This window comes from Lepidochelys kempii, chromosome 6, assembly GCF_965140285.1.
Source record: "Lepidochelys kempii isolate rLepKem1 chromosome 6, rLepKem1.hap1, whole genome shotgun sequence".
Taxonomy (NCBI): Eukaryota; Metazoa; Chordata; order Testudines; family Cheloniidae; genus Lepidochelys; species Lepidochelys kempii.
Window position 1 is genome coordinate 91,938,245 of NC_136385.1, and position 12,908 is coordinate 91,951,152.

The following is a 12,908-nucleotide window of genomic DNA, read 5'->3' on the forward strand; positions in this document are numbered from 1 at the left end:
GGGACACGAGGGACGACGGGTGGTGGTGGAGGTGAGGGATGACAGGGCTGGGCAGGTAATGGCAAATGGAAAGGGAGGTGGATCCAGGAGAGGGCAGCAGGGTCTGGGAGAGGGGGAGATAGGAGGAGGATCCAGGCAATGGTGAATGGATGGGGAAGGGGGGCTGTCAGATATGGTTCCTGGTTGTGGGTAGGCTGGATCAAATCTTATGACCTAGATTCAGAAGGCCTGGACAAGTAGAGGTGCTATCTATTCTAAGTGCCTACATGGCCCCTCTCACCATAGTGTCTGAGCACTGCACAGTCTTTCATGTTTTTATTGTGTGAAGGAGGGAAGTATCATTATTGCCATTTTCTGGAAGGGGAACTGAAGCACAGAGAGCCTTTGGGTATGTCTACACTGCAAAATAATCCCCACAGCAGCAAGTCTCAGGGCCCTGGTCAACTGACTTGGGTTTGCCCTCTGGGGCTAAAAATAGCAGGGTGGACATTTCCACTGGAGCTAAAGTCCTGGCTCTGATACCCTCCGCCCTCCTCAGGTTTCAGAGCCCAGGCTCCAGCCCAAGCAGCAATCTCTACACTGCTATTTTTAGCCCCATAGCACCAGCCCCCTCAACCCCAAGTCAGTTGACCTGGGCTCTGAGACTCGCTGCTGCAGGGTTGTTGTTTTTTTTTGGGGGGGGGGGGGTTGGTTGGTTATGGGGTTGGTTTTTGTTTTTTGTTTTTGTTTGTTTTGCAGTGTAGATATACCCTAAGTGGCTTGTCCAAGATCACACAGGAAGTTTGTGGCACAGCAGGGCATTTACTCAAGTCTCCCAAATCCCAGACTAGCACCCTGCCCACAGGACCATCCTTCCTCTCTATTCTTAGCTCTTCTATAGCACTTTTCATGCCTAGATCTCAAAGTGCTTTACAAAGGAGGTCAGTGTCATTAAAAGTATCAGGGTTTCTGAACACAAGGACAATTGGGGGCCAGGGGGCAGGCTGAGTACCAGCAGCTCTGAGCTGGCAGTCAGGGAGGAGAGTGGTCTAAACAGCTAAATGGGAGTGGAGCAAGAAGACTACAGCTGCCTCAGGAGTAAGGGAAAGAGAAGAGCGTGGCAGAGCTATAGGGTGGAGCTGCCAGTTACGGTCTGTAGCCTGGGCAAGCTGTATTAGCTGGTCGAGGTGAACCCTAGGTTCACTTTGACCAGTGATCATGTGTTAAAATACAACTTGTCCTGGCAACACTAATGGGGGTGCCAAAGAGAAGCACACTGCTGAGCATGCCTGAGACTCGTGTGTTACTGCTGTGACTGGAGAGAGGGGAGCTTGCATCAGGGCTTTTCAGCTACAGGAAGCAGGAGTGGATTTACCATGAAACAAACTGTGTAGTGACATGGGGCCCCCAGTGACAGGGGGGCCCCCGAAATGCAGGACATATCTCATCTGACAACCTGCCTCTGAGTCCCGGACGGCAGCACAGCAGGGCTCAGGCAAGCAGGCTGCTTGCATGCAATGGCTGATGGCCTCATGCCGCACCTGGAAGCAGTCATCTGCATGCCCCTGGCGGAGGAGCTGGGAGGTGTCTCCATGTGCTGCCCCTGCGCTGAGCGCCGACTCTGCAGCTCCCATTGGCCAAGAACTGCAGGCAATGGGAGCTGCAGGGGTGGTGCCTGCAGGCAGGGGTGGTGGCTGCCGGCAGTGGTGCGCGGAGACCCCCTGGCCCTCCCCCACCTAGCAGCCGCTGCCAGAGGGGTGTGTGTGCCTGTTGCTTTGGGAGCCCTGCCGGCCGAGGTAAGTGTGCCCCCTTGCCCCTTCCCACACCCCAACCCCCTGCCCCAGCCCAGAGCCAAACCCAGCACCCAAACTCTCTCCCAAAGCCTGACCCCTGCACCTCCTCCTGCACCCTAATTCCCTGCCGCAGCCCAGAGTCTGCACCCAGCACCCAAACTCCCTCCCAGAGCCCAACCCCCGACAGCCTCTCCTGCATCCCAACTCCCTGCCCCAATCAAGGTGCCTCACTTTATTTTCATTTACTTCTCATTACTTATAATATAGGAGGAGGATGAAGAAAAAAAGAATGAAAACTGGGGGGGAGATAAGAGAGTATGTCCTTTTTCTTGGCTGGGTCCCAAAGGGGGCCCCCCCAAAATGAAGCTGAGCACAGGGCCCCACTAACTTTAAATCTGCCACTGACAGGAAGGTAATTCTTTGTTGGAAAGGTGACATTTTAATTTCTCAGACAAGCCAGAGTAATATGTTGTGATGCAGTTTACAGACCCCACACTAAGGTTAAAGGAGCGGTGGAGCCGTAGTGGGCTAAGAAGGCCCTGCCCCTCAGCAGCTCCTGGAAAGGCTCCCTAGGGAGAACCTGTTTAAAAGAGAGCTCTGGCAGTCAAGGGGGGTGGTGGAAAGAGGACAGACTGCCCGCAAGAAGATAGACAGGCTGTAGGTGCTGAGGCAGAATGATCTGCAGGGGAAGAACCAGCCCTGTAAGACTTGGCTGGGAGCCTGACCATTGTCCACCACCATCTCTCCCTGACTAGGGGGAACAACTAGACTCTGAGAGAGAGCTGGGAAGTCTCCTGCCCCAGCTGAGGCTCTGAATTACTGAGACTGTGCAAGCAGAAGGCTGGGGCCGCACCCCGCATTGAAGGGAAAACAGGTAAGGTAGGATTGGGAAGCAGCCTAGGGGAGGCTGATTTAGAGTGGCAGCCAGAAGGGACTGAGCCACCCCTCACCTCTCCCTCCTTGGGCCCTAGGCTGGGACCTGGTGGAGAGGGAAGGCCCAGTTCCCCCTACCCTTCTCTCCTCGCCCAGCTGCTTGAGAGAACTCAGAGGACTCCGGGTAGCAAACTGTGACTTGGCAACTGGACCTCCCAAAAGAGTCGTTCCAAGACACAGAGACTGTTTGGCTGTGGCCTCACCACTAGGCTTGCTGGCCCCCAAGCGAAGCTAGATACTAAGTGGTGGAGAATGTGGACCACCTAGAAAAGAAGGAGACTGAGCTAAAGATGGATTGGACAAGCTGTTTAAATGGATTGTGGACCAACAGCAACAGGAGCAGCAGACACAATTGCTCCACAGCTAGCTGCCCAGCAACAGCAGCAAGCCTCATAACAGCAGCAACAACTTATCAAGGAATTAGCAGCCGAGCAAAGAGATCAGCAGCAACAACTGGTACAGCAGATGGCCATGCTGTTTCACCCCCAAAGTATGCTGGAGAGTATGGCAGTGGGCAGCTTCAGCCTGGGGTATACCCTAAGTCCTCCACTGAAGCTAAAATAATGGGGCTGGAGGACAACTCAGAGGCATTCCTGGTAACTTCTGAAAGGGTTGTAACGGTGGCTTGCTGGCTGCAAAGGCTACTCTGCTAGCATCCTACTTGACAGGAGCAGCCCAGCCAGAGTACAGGGGTCTCAATGCGATGGCTGAACAAGATTACCCTCGACTTAAGGCAGCCATCCTATGTATGCTGCTGAGACATACAGCCAGTGATTTCAACAAGAAAGGTTCATACATATGGCACAACCACAGGTGGTGCTCTAGAGCCTGTAAGAATATTGTTGACGGTGGCTCAAGCCTGACAAAAATATGGGAGCCCAAGCAGTTGAAAGAATTGGCCTAGAATAGTTCACACACAATCTCCTGGATGGAGGAAGGGAGTGGGTGATGTGCCACTGTCCCAAAACCTTCTCTGAGGCTCTAACCTTGGCTGAGAATTACCAGTTCCCCACAAGGCCCATGGCAGAGACCCCCTCAGGCTTGTCTCTCAACCAACAAAGGTGATGGAAGGGAGAATGAAAAAGTGTGCGGGGATGCCAAAGGACAGGGCTACCTGGACCCAGCAAGGATAGAGGAGCAGATCCAGAGTGGCAGGTGGGGAGATGCCTCCACCAGGACCAGAGCTTAAGAAGTGCTGAAGATCTGTGGGGCAGCCCCTTTCGGAAGCTGCAGGAAACCAGACAGGGGCCCCCTCGGCAACAAGGACTTGTTTTGCATGCGGGAACCGGGACGGTTCCGCCGTGACTGCCTGTACATCGACTGCCTCTACAGCCAAATAGGTCAGTTTGGATGAGCTGTTACCAGCAGGAGAGTGAGTTTGCGTGTGTATGGGGGTGGGGGGGATGTGAGAACCTGGATTTATGCAGGAAATAGCCCAGCTTAATTGTCATGCACATTGTGTAAAGAGTTATCACTTTGGATGGGCTATCACCAGCAGGAGAGTGAATTTGTGTGGGGGGGTGGAGGGTGAGAAAACCTGGATTTGTGCTGGAAATCACTTTAGATAAGCTATTACCAGCAGGACAGTGGGGTGGGAATAGGTATTGTTTCATATTCTCTGTGTATATATAAAGCCTGCTGCAGTTTCCACGATATGCATCTGAAGAAGTGAGCTGTAGCTCACGAAAGCTTATGCTCTAATAAATTGGTTAGTCTCTAAGGTGCCACAAGTCCTCCTTTTCTTTTAGCCAAATAGGAGTGGCTGAATCCAGAGCCAATAAGACGGGGCCAATGAAACTATTAGTGCCGATATGAGTCAAAGGCATGGAGGTGCAAGGATTGATATACTCAGGGTACTGCCACGCTCTGGTGAAGGCAAGTCTGTCAGGGCCTGAAACAGTTCCCATGGGCACCATTTCTTTGCAACTCATCCATGTGGCTGTGTGCCCTTACCTCAGGAAGAAGGTACAGCTGAGGGTGTGGAACCATGATGAGGAGATCCGTGTGGGGGTAGCCATGAACATCACGTATCCGGTGATAACTGGACAAGATTGGAGGTTTTTTAGAGACTTGATGAAGTCCAAGAATGGGGAGCTCCTGCAAGGGACCAACAGTGTCACCAGAGATGGTGGAGCCGCAAGCTTTAGCAGGCAAAAGCAAGCAGATAGATCTGGAAAAAGGAACATCAGCCTCTGTGGATAATGCCTCTACTGGGGAGGATGGACTTTCCCCAGGGAGCACAAACAACAGGAGAAATTAAGTAAGCCAGCAGTGCCCAACATATTTTCAGACAATGTGGAAGAACAGAGAAACAACATTGGGATGAGCCTATGAACAGCTCACCCAGATCAATGGTGAGGAGGTGGAACCTCGATTCCTAAATGGCCACATTTCAAGCTAGAAGGAAAGAAAATATAGAGAGCAAAGAAGGACCACCAGGCTGGGGAGGCTGAAATGCAACTGTTTGTCCCAAAGAAATATAGCAGGGAAATACGGTGCTCAGCATGCGCTGTGCCCTGTGGGGGACACCTTGGTCAGGAGAAAACACTTGACAAACTGACATTATTATTGGCCAGGCATCCACAAAGAGGTACAAAAGTATGGCACCTCCTGCCCAGGATGCCAGTGGGCAAGTCAAGGTAAGGTATCTCAGGCCCTGCTGATACTCCTTCCTGTGGTAGGGATCTCATTTGAGAGGATCGGCATGGACCAGGTGGGCCCCTTGGAAAGGAATGCAACTCTATCTCAGCACATACTAGTCATATTAAACTATGCCATGCAGTACCCCGAAGCAATTCTGCTCCACAAAGGCAGTGGCCCTTGCCTCACAGCTCATGAAAGTGTTTGTCTGGATGGGGATCCCTCAGGAAATAATCACAGATCAGGACACCAGCTTTACATCCCAATTTATGAGAGAACTGTGTAGCTTGCTGAAGATAAAAGCCTTATGAATGTTGGTATACCACCTCCAATCTGGCAGGCTAATAGTGAGATTTAACAAGACCTTGGAAAGTATGCTGCAGAAGTTCGTAGCCTTGGAACCTTACCACTGGGACCAATTACTTCAGCCGCTCCTGTGCGCCATCCATAAAGTCCCTCAGGCATTGATGGGGTATGGGTTAGGGTTAGGGTTACATAGCGAGTGGCAAAGCCCTAAGGATGTGTCATAAATATAAAGGGAAGGGTAACCACCTTTCTGTATACAGTGCTATAAAATCCCTCCTGGCCAGAGGCAAAATCGTTTCACCTGTAAAGGGTTAAGAAGCTAAGGTAACCCCGCTGGCACCTGACCCAAAATGGCCAATGAGGGGACAAGATTCTTTCAAATCTGTAGGGGGGGGACAAAGGGTTTGTCTGTCTGTGTGATGCTTTTGCCGGGAACAGATCAGGAATGGAGCCTTACAACTCCTGTTAAGTTAGTAAGTAATCTAGCTAGAAAATGTGTTAGATTTTATTTTGTTTAATGGCTTGTAAAATCAACTGTGCTGGAGGGAATGTATATTCCTGTTTTTGTGTCTTTTTGTAAACTTACGGTTTTGCCTAGAGGGTTCTCTATGTTTTGAATCTGATTACCCTGTAAGATATTTACCATCCTGATTTTACAGAGGTGATTCTTTTACTTTTCTTTAATTAAAATTCTTCTTTTAAGAACCTGATTGATTTTTCATCGTTCTTAAGATCCAAAGGTTTGGGTCTGTGTTCACCTGTACCAATTGGTAAGGATTCTTATCAAGCCTTCCCCAGGAAAGGGGGTGTAGGTCTTGGGGGGATATTTTTTGGGGGGGAAAGACATCTCCAAGTGGTCTCTTTCCCTATTCTTTGTTTTAAACGCTTGGTAGTGGCAGCATACTGTTCAAGGACAAGGCAAAGCTTGTACCTTGGGGAAGTTTTTAACCTAAGCTGGTAAGAATAAGCTTTGGGGGTCTTTCATGCAGGTCCCCACATCTGTACCCTAGAGTTCAGAGTGGGGAAGGAACCTTGACAGGACAGGTCAACCAGATTTTGCATAGACTTCCAGAAGGTAAAAGCATTGTTCAGATTTGACACCTACCCAATGCTGAGGGTTGACAAATTGTTAGAGAGGTTAGGGAACACCAGGTATATTGCCACCCTTGACCAAACCAGGGATTACTGGCAGATCCCCTGACCCTGGAGTTCTGGCTGCAAGAAGGGAGATAGGCTGTAGCCACTGAGGCAGAGCAAGCTACAGGAGAAGGATCAGGACTGTGAGTAAGACCCAGGCAGGAGGCTGGAGGTCTGATCCCCAACCTCCTTGGTGCTTTAAAAGGGCCAATTTCACAAAGCTGAAAAAAAAATAGTCAAATCAATGGGGAAAAGATTTTAAACAGAAAAATTTGAATGATAATTAAGAATTGTTTAAGAATATTTTATTGCATGCTCCAAAAGCCACAATTCCACAGTCAAAAAAGAAGGCTACACTGATTAAAATACCAGCCTGACTTAGGGGGGAAGCAAAAGAATATATATATAATATATAAACAAATAGAAGAAAAGGGAATTTGATAATGATCGATATAAATTAGAAGCTGGAAATTGTAGACAACTGATAAGGAAGCAAAAGAACACAAGGTGAAAACAATGGCTAGCACAAGGACAATAAGGAGTCTTTAAAAGTATATTAGGAACAAAAGGAATCCTAACAATGGCATTGGTCCATTACTAGATGGAAATGGTAGAATTGTTAATAATAATACAGAAAAGGCAGAAATAGTAAATAAATATTAAATAAAATTAAATAAATATTTCTGTTCTGTATTTGCAAAATAGCCAGATGATGTGTTCATATTCATATCATAGAAATGTAGGACTGGAAGGGACCTCAACAGGTCATCTAGTCCAGTCCTCTGCACTGAGACAGGACTAAATTATCTAGACCAGGGATCTCAAACTCAAATCACCATGAGGCCACATGAGGACTAGTACATTGGCCCAAGGGTCACATCATTGAAATCTTTTCATACAACGATACAAAAGTATAGTCAAAAATGAAAAAAATGAAGTATGCTATTAAAAGTCAATGTATTAACTTTTTAAAAACTGTAATGCGAAGAGGGCTTTTAATAAAATATAAACACCTATAACTATTCCTTATGTGGTCAGTAACACTGATGATGATCTACACTAACAGTCTATCAACATAGCTGTAATGGCAGGAACTTTTTAAAGTAACTATTCATACAAAATACGTTGCCACTTTTAACAAACATTCTTTCCAACTACTCACAGCAAAGAATCATACATGCAGAACTTCATACCTCAGACTGCTCGTCTAGTTCATGAGGCCCCGCCTCTTCCCACCGCTTTCCCACCCCCATTCTAACCTCTTCCCCAAAGTCCCCGCCCCAACTCCACCCCCTCCCTGCTCCTATTCCAACCCCTTTCCGAAATCCCCGCCCCAGCCCTGCCTCTTCTCTGCCTCCTCCCCTGAGCACACCACCTCCCTGTTCCTCCCCCGTCCCTCCTGGAAAGTCCTAAGCGCCGCCAAACAGCTGTTCGGTGGCGGGAAGCATTGGGAGGTAGGTGGAGGAGCAGGACATGGCGTGCTCGGGGGAGTGGAGGGGAACTTGGCTGCCAGTGGAGTTGGCACCTATGGCGGGCCGCAGGAAATAACTCCGTGAGCCGCATGCAGCCTGCGGGCCACGTGATTGAGACCCCTGATTTAGACCAACTCTGACAGGTGTTTGTCTATCCTGTTTTTAAAAACCCCAGTGACAGAGATTCCAAAGCCTCCCTAGGTAATTTGTTCCAGTTCTTAACTGCGCATACAGTTAGGAAGTTTTTCCTAATGTCCAACCTACATCTCCCTTGCTGGAATTTAAACCCATTACTTCTTCTCCTAGCCTCAGTGATTAAGGAATTTATCACCTTCCTCTTTATAACAACCTTTTACGTACTTGAAGACTGTTATCACGTCTCCCCTCAGACTTCTCTTCTCCAGACTAAACAAACCCAATTTTTTCAATCTTTCCTCGTAGCCAGGGGTGAAAGTAAAATTGAGCTCTTACCAGTGCAGGGCCAGCTCTGGCCCCCCCAGAAGGGGTGGAGCCTTGGGCAGAAGGGGCAGGGCTGGGGTCAGCATCCCCCAGCCAGTCCATCTGTGCTGCCTGGCCCATGCCGCCTGGGGCTCCAGCAGTGATTTAAAGGGTATACTTTTTGACATACTTACCTTTTAAATTGCGGCCCTGGGGCAGCGGCCCTGCTGGGTCATTGCTGCCCCTTTTGCGCCCCCCCATCAGCGGCCCTGCTGGTACAGACCCATACCACCTTACTTTCACCCCGCTTGTAGGTCATGTTTTCTAGACCTTTAATCATTTTTGTTGCTCTCCTCTGAACTTTCTCCAATTTATCCACATCTTTCCTGAAGTGTGGTGCCCAGAATTAAACACAGTACTCAAGTACTCAGTGCTGAGGAGAGTGGAATTATTACTTCTCATGTCTTGCTTACAACACTCCTGCTAATACATCCCAGAATAAAGTTCGCTGTTTCTGCAACTATATGACATTGTTGACTCATATTTAGTTTGTGATCTTCTATAACTCTAGATGCTTTTCTGCAGTACTCCTTCCCTGGCAGTCATTTCCCATTTTGTATGTGTGCAATTGATTATTCCTTCCTAAGTGTAGTACTTTGAACTTGTCCTTATTGAATGTTATCATATTTATTTCAGACCATTTCCCCAGTTTGTCAAGATCATTTTGAATTCTAATGCTGTCCTCCAAAGTGCTTGGAATTCTTCCCAGCTTAGTATCATCCACAAACTTTATCATATCATGCAGTGATGACGACATACTTACCTTTTCAACAGTTGTTCAGGAGGATGTTAAACAGCATCTACGAAAGTTAGACATTTTAAAATCAGTAGGTCTTGATAACTTGCACCTGAGAGTTTTAACAGCTGGCTAAGGAGCTCTCTGGTCTGTTAATGTTGGTTTTCAATAAGTCTTTGTACACTGGGGAAGTTCTAGAGGACAGCAAGAAAGTCAATGTTGTGCCAGTATTTAAAAAGGGTAAATGGGATGACCCAGTTAGTTGTAGACCTGTCAGCCTACCATTGATCCCAAATAAAACAATCAAATGGCTGATACAGGACTTAATTGATAAAGAATTAAAGGAAGGTAATATCATTAATGCCAATCATCATGGGTTTATGGAAAATAGCTCTTATCAAAATAAACTGATATCTTTTTTTGATGAGATTACAAGTTTGGTTGATAAAGGTAATAGTGTTGATGTAATTCTTAGTCTTCTGTAAAGCATTTGACTTAGTACTGCTTGAGAATTTGGTGTAGAAACAAGAACAATACAAAATTAACATGGCATACAATAAATGAATTGAAATCAGGCTAATTCAGATGTGAAATTAGGTACGGATTTTTAAAAGTGAGGGTAATTAACTATTCCAACATCTTACCAATAATTAGGGTTAGAGCTGAGTGAATAATGCATTTTTCAGTTTGAGAGCCGAACCAAAAAATCCCAAAACACATTTTAGTTCAGTTTGAATGGAAACAATTTTTTAAAATTTTGCATAAAAAAGAAACATTCTAAAAATTTCATTTAAAAAATCAACTGAAATGTTTTTAGTCAACTTGAAATAAATTTTTCTTTTGTTTTTCAATTTGTTTTGACCATTTTGGATGTCTCGCCCTTTTTTATGTGTAGGTGTGTTGTGGGTTTTTTTATTAGCTGTATTTGAAATCAAAACATTGTTTCAAATCAAAAAGTCAAAACAAAAGAGTTTTTTGACTCTGGAATTTTTTTTCAACCAAAACCATTTGTCAAATTGGACCCAAATTCAAAGATTAGTTTTGGGCCCCTCAAAATGCATCTTTTGACAAAAGTCAGTTTGATAAAAAAAATGTTGCCCAGCTTTAGTTATGACAATTTCTCTATTAGTAGCAATCTTTAAATCAAGACGTAAGCTTTTCTAAACGCTGAATCAGGCATTAATTCAAGGAAGTTGCATGGCATGTATAATACAGGAGGTCAGACTAGATGATGACAGTGCTCCCTTTCTGACTTTATAGTCTATGAATCTATGATTCCTTACACGTACATAACTATTTTGCTTCTCAAATGAAAAGCACGGAAGCAAAAAATATCACTTTTTTCACAAGAGGCTTAGCTGCCAGGTTTGGAGCCACTCCTTTGGTGACATTTGTCACAGGAGCGAGTTCTCGTTAGGGGGCTGCAGTGCAGAGATGCCTCCCTGGAAGAAAATTGTAATTTTTCTCTCCTCCCTATCCCTCTTCTGATCTTCCTGCTGCGAAACACACTGCAGAAGCCAGTGCCACCCACTATCTCCTCTTCCTCTACTACCCTAGCTCCTCAATCCTGCCAGCCAGGGATCAGAGGAAGGCAGCGGGAACCAGTGACAGAAGAAGCAGCTGGATGCCCATCCTCCCCATAATCTACAGAGGAATCCAGCTGCCCCAAGCATCCACCACTGGTACCCCACCACCCTTCCACCCCGCTGCCCCAGGCACATTCCAGAACCCACCCAACATCCCATCTCCAGAGAAAGGAGAGGAGGCCACTGAATGGGGAGTCTGAGGCAGCTGGGTTGCCTGGAGTGGGTGCTGTGTGGGTTGGCGCTGGATCCTCTGGAGGGTGGGACATGCCTGGGGCAGATGGGGAAGGCTGGGCCCAGCGTAAGGCCACTCGCTTTGTGTCTCCATTGCCATCTCTTCTGGTCCTGATCGCTCCTTTTAGGCTGCAATCCAACCAGTGAAGAAGCATGGAGGACACCTGGTTCAGCAAGCACCAGAGTGGTCCCTGATGGCTGGAGGAGCAACTGCTGGAAAGTCACAGCTCATCTGTGTCAGAATCCAGCTGTGAGGAAGTGTGGCAGGGCTACTAAGTGTGAGTTTCACCGGAAATACTTAGCACTTGGCAGCCCTGACTGCAGAATCCAAGTCAGTGGTTGATGTAGTACAAGTCAAGGATATGCTTAAGGAGATCAAAGCAGGCAACGTGGTGGGTACATTATATTTCACTGTTGCATTTGAAGCCTCTGACCTTTCAAGCATGTGGCCCTCTGCCTTTCTGGATATATTGCTTTTGATGGAAATATTATTCTCATTGTTCTGTACCACTGCAATGGTAGAATGTGGGTTTTCCACGATTAATTTAATTAAAGCAAGTGCACGCATATATATGCAGTAAAGTATGATCTGGGAGAAGAAGCAGGTATGAATGTTTGACTGTAGTTAATTTCCAGACCCATCAGGCCTGAAGGAGGACCAGGAACAAAATATAGTAATAGGCCCAATCATAGGGAGTTTTCAACTGCAGCAGTAGTGGAGGACTAGACTAGTGCTGTTCTGTATAATCAGATCTGATTCTCAAACCAGATGGATATTACCATTAATGTTATTTTATGTATGAGAATTTTTACTTGTACTTGAAATAAAATATTACATAGTTCTGACTAACTGTATCAGATGGGTGGGGCAATGACATTTTAATTTTTATTAAAGTGAAGATGAAACTAAACAAATAAGATAAAGTGAGAGTCAGACACACTAAAAAGAAAAGAATGGTACAGAGAAATCCTGGCACAATGACCAAAACTGAAAAAGTAGAATATATAATAATTCCTTTAAACAATCACACCAGCAACAATTGTTCATTGTCATTTAATTTAGAAAGAGACCACAGCCCCAAATAGGGGACAACCATGTTTTTATGAAGAAACAGTGAAGTTTTAGCTACATATGAACAACGAATCAGAATTTTTCCCCTCAGCCTGCCTATGTGTAATTTGTGAAAGGAGAGGTGAAGGGGAGAGAACAGTACGGTGCTTAAAGTAATTGAGATCCATTTGAGCGCCCTTTCTCTCTCACTACCTGAAATGACAATTGTTGACTGTTTGGTCATTATGAGGACACATGGAGATTGTAGGATGATAACCCTCTGCACACAGGCCCATAGATATCCATGGAAACTGTTTGATGTGTGAGCATAAAGGGAGAAAGAACTGAGACAGTACAACATGCAGACTTTATTACTTCTTCCACATATACTGGCCTCTCTCATCAAGCACTTCTTGAAAGTAAAGTTCTCTCAGTTCCTAGACATGGCCCTATACACAAGGATACTATAATGCTCTCTACTGGGAAGCTACTTATAACATCCCTTTAGTTACATATATTGAAGATAGCAAAATTAAACATGAATAC